This window comes from Schistocerca nitens, chromosome 2, assembly GCF_023898315.1.
Source record: "Schistocerca nitens isolate TAMUIC-IGC-003100 chromosome 2, iqSchNite1.1, whole genome shotgun sequence".
Taxonomy (NCBI): domain Eukaryota; kingdom Metazoa; phylum Arthropoda; class Insecta; order Orthoptera; family Acrididae; genus Schistocerca; species Schistocerca nitens.
Genome location: NC_064615.1, coordinates 705,855,243 through 705,859,863, shown reverse-complemented (window position 1 = coordinate 705,859,863; position 4,621 = coordinate 705,855,243). Strand labels below are relative to the sequence as shown.

The window sequence follows — 4,621 nt, the reverse complement described above, 5'->3', positions numbered from 1 at the left end:
GGCTATGTTGAGTGCATTTGTACCCATGTGGCCGCAAAACTGGGCCACTGATCTGGTGGTTCGTTCTGGCAGACTGGATGCATAAAAATGTCTCTTACTGATTTGTGAGGAAGGCGAGGCTGGCGTAGCTTGGTAATAGTTGACTGCATGTGTGTTTTGCACAAAAGGCAGCATTGCACACAGCACTACTGTAACCAACTTCCTGGCGCATAGAGGATCAAAGCACGTGTGTGAATTTCAGTCCCTTTGAACTTCGTACGAGCGATTGATTGTCACACTATTTAGTAGATCGTTCACTTCCCTTTTCACTTGTTGTTGTGCGTAATCTGGCGAAACATAACTTGAGTCCATTGTCTGAGGTAACTGCATAAAACTCAGTTGCTGTGGAGTTGCTAAAGTAGAGGTTATCCTCGTCGAACATCGTAGATCATTGTCTGTTAGCTGCAAAATAGCTGACGAGGCTGTGTTGGCCTGGTTGTAAGTGCTGGGCCTCCAAATCTTTGTAAAGAATGTTCAGTGATGTAGCCATGGCCTCATACATGAAACCTGTTGATTCTATGCAACCGGCGCAGAAGTCACGGAAGATGTAGAACTTTTTGTCTGGGGTCACCAATATGGGATTCTGGATATGGATCATAATATACGTTGATTGATGAAAGGAGGAAGTACAAACATGTTCCGGGAAAATCAGGAATACAGAAGTAGAAGTCGCTGAGGAATGAAATAAATAGGAAGTGCAGGGAAGCTAAGAAGAAATGGCTGCAGGAAAAATGTGAAGACATCGAAAAAGATATGATTGTTAGAAGGACAGACTCAGCATACAGGAAAGTCAAAACAACCTTTGGTGACATTAAAAGCAACGGTGGTAACATTAAGAGTGCAACGGGAATTCCACTGTTAAATGCAGAGGAGAGAGCAGATAGGTGGAAAGAATACATTGAAAGCCTCTATGAGGGTGAATATTTGTCTGATGTGATAGAAGAAGAAACAGGAGTCGATTTAGAAGAGATAGGGGATCCAGTATTAGAATCGGAATTTAAAAGAGCTTTGGAGGACTTACGGTCAAATAAGGCAGAAGGGATAGATAACATTCCATCAGAATTTCTAAAATCATTGGGGGAAGTGCCAACAAAACGACTATTCACATTGGTGTGTAGAATATATGAGTCTGGCGACATACCATCCGACTTTCGGAAAAGCATCATCCACACAATTCCGAAGACGGCAAGAGCTGACAAGTGCGAGAATTGTCGCACAATCAGCTTAACAGCTCATGCATCGAAGCTGCTTACAAGAATAATATACAGAAGAATGGAAAAGAAAATTGAGAATGCGCTAGGTGACGATCAGTTTGGCTTTAGGAAAAGTAAAGGGACGAGAGAGGCAATTCTGACGTTATGGTTAATAATGGAAGCAAGGCTAAAGAAAAATCAAGACACTTTCATAGGATTTGTCGACCTGGAAAAAGCGTTCGACAATATAAAATGGTGCAAACTGTTCGAGATTCTAAAAAAAGTAGGGGTAAGCTATAGGGAGAGACGGGTCATATATAATATGTACAGCAACGAAGAGGGAATAATAAGAGTGGACGATCAAGAACGAAGTACTCATATTAAGAAGGGTCTAAGACAAGGCTGTAGCCTTTCGCCCCTACTCTTCAATCTGTACATCGAGGAAGCAATGATGGAAATAAAAGAAAGGTTCAGGAGTGGAATTAAAATACAAGGTGAAAGGATATCAATGATACGATTCGCTGATGACATTGCTATCCTGAGTGAAAGTGAAGAAGAATTAAATGATCTGCTAAACGGAATGAACAGTCTAATGAGTACACAGTATGGTTTGAGAGTAAATTGGAGAAAGACGAAGGTAATGAGAAGTAGTAGAAATGAGAACAGCGAGAAACTTAACATCAGGATTGATGGTCACGAAGTCAATGAAGTTAAGGAATTCTGCTACCTAGGCAGTAAAATAACCAATGACGGACGGAGCAAGGAGGACATCAAAAGCAGACTCGCTATGGCAAAAAAAGCATTTCTAGCCAAGAGAAGTCTACTAATATCAAATACTGGCCTTAATTTGAGGAAGAAATTTCTGAGGATGTACGTCTGGAGTACAGCATTGTATGGTAGTGAAACATGGACTGTGGGAAAACCGGAAGAAAAGAGTCGAAGCATTTGAGATGTGGTGCTATAGACGAATGTTGAAAATTAGGTGGACTGATAAGGTAAGGAATGAGGAGGTTCTACGCAGAATCGGAGAGGAAAGGAATATGTGGAAAACACTGATAAGGAGAAGGGACAGGATGATAGGACATCTGCTAAGACATGAAGGAATGACTTCCATGGTACTAGAGGGAGCTGTAGAGGGCAAAAACTGTAGAGGAAGACAGAGATTGGAATACGTCAAGCAAATAATTGAGGACGTAGGTTGCAAGTGCTATTCTGAGATGAAGAGGTTAGCACAGGAAAGGAATTCGTCGTGGGCTGCATCAAACCAGTCAGTAGACTGATGACAAAAAAAATTACGTAATAAACAGTTCCCAAGTTTTCTATATACACATATATTTTACTGATAGACATGAACATTACATGAAATACAAAGGCAGACTGAATTAAACATGAAGGCTCGTCAGAGCAGTTAATGTTCCAAAGATTGTAATTTGTGTGGTCGATGTGACCTATCGATGCCACAAACCCTTACTAGTAATTCTGAGTACTTTTTTATTTGCAACTGCTACTGGATGTCTACTTGTTCATCCCAACAGATACAATTCCCCTTTGCTTTCACAATGTACTTTAATTCCTCTAATGGCCCATAATTTTTTACATGGCTGTTCAATGTCCTGGCTTATTAGTTATGCAGAAAGTTATTTTCAGTTAATGATATGAATTTATCATGGAATAGATTAAATTTTATATTAGAGTTTGGTTGACTATAAATTTCATCCCAGGTCATCTCTTGTGAACTATTCTTAAAAACATTCGTCCTGGACTCCTTAATTATTCCAACTAATGTCCACTGAGGAGTACCCATACTGTAAGGCACTATGTAATTTACCCTAACTAAGTGTGCATCATGGTCAGGGGAAGCATTTGTTACTGGGTAAACACTCAGTTTCTTGCTTTGAGCTTCACCAAACAAAATATTATCAATTAAGGTCCTACTGCCTTTATCTGTCCATATTGGAAAGTTAATTACTGAGATCGAATTGTAGGATCCAAATAAGATTTCCAGATCATTTTTTCTGTCAGAATCCTTTAGAAAATCTGCACAGTCACCACAGATGGTTAACTACTTGCTGCCATCTGAAAAATAGCACATTAAGAAATCCAGATTTATCATAAACAGTTCAAAATTTCCCACTGGTGATCTGTATATATTTACAATTAAAAGTGACTGAAGTTTTACCTTGTAAAAGAGTTTTCCAATTACAATGATTGTCTAAGTTTTGCTTTCCAAAATTTTCATACTGTATTACATTTAATGACAATGTTTTGAATGTCTTAAAAACCCTGGAGTGGGTGTGCTCATTTTCATAACATGAGCGGGCGAACAGTGTACTTTGTACGCATGTAAAGAAAAGCTGTCATTGTGTTACTGAGGTAAACATGTATGAGAAAAATCGCATATTAATCACAATTTAATTAAAGAATGATAAAATATCCTTACATTATATGAGCTAAATCACTTTTTAATTAATCAATGTTAAAAGAAACTTCCTGGCAGATTAAAACTGTGTGCCCGACCGAGACTTGAACTCGGGACCTTTGCCTTTCGCGGGCAAGTGCTCTACCATCTGAGCTACCGAAGCACGACTCACGCCCGGTCCTCACAGCTTTACTTCTGCCAGTATCTCGTCTCCTACCTTCCAAACTTTACAGAAGCTCTCCTGCAAACCTTGCAGAACCAGCACTCCTGAAAGAAAGGATACTGCGGAGACATGGCTTAGCCACAGCCTGGGGGATGTTTCCAGAATGAGAAAAAAAAATCTCATTCTGGAATGTTAAAAGAAATTTTCATTGCACTGGTATCACTTTGTTGGGGCATACAAGTAGTACCCCACAATAATGACCCACTCAAAGCATTAAACAGTATAGTTTCATCAGTTCCCAGCCAAACACTTATTCAGTTACTAATTATCTCATAGAAACTGATAATTAATAATTATCAGTACACTCTCTCTACTGCATGAGATACAGTAAAATCTCATCATATAATTAATGAAATGATAATTAAATGGACACCCTAGCTGCAAGCAGGTGTTGATACACTTCATTGGGGACATGTTGAAAATGTGTGCCCCGACCGGGACTCGAACCCGGGATCTCCTGCTTACATGGCAGATGCTCTATCCATCTGAGCCACCGCGGGCACAGAGGATAGTGTGTCTGCAGGGACTTATCCCTTGCATGCTCCCCGTGAGATCCACATTCCCAACATGTCCACAACACTACATTCGTAGTGCGCCTAATAGATGTTTGCCCATCATACTCATTACTCGTGGCAGATTAATCTACCAAGTCCCGTACGAGTTCGGGCATAGCGTGTGCGTTCGCACAAGAAGGTCAAAGGCCGGAAACCTATATTTTTTTTAACTATATATGACGGTAGTGTCTGT

The 4,621-nt window shown here is 40.0% G+C and overlaps 1 non-coding gene across 1 annotated transcript; it reads right to left on the bottom strand.

Moving 5' to 3' along the window:
* Nucleotides 1-4,300: 4,300 nt before the first annotated feature.
* Trnat-ugu (transfer RNA threonine (anticodon UGU)) lies at nt 4,301-4,375 on the bottom strand. Its single transcript has one exon. It is a non-coding gene; the product is annotated as a tRNA-Thr (tRNA).
* Nucleotides 4,376-4,621: the final 246 nt, after the last annotated feature.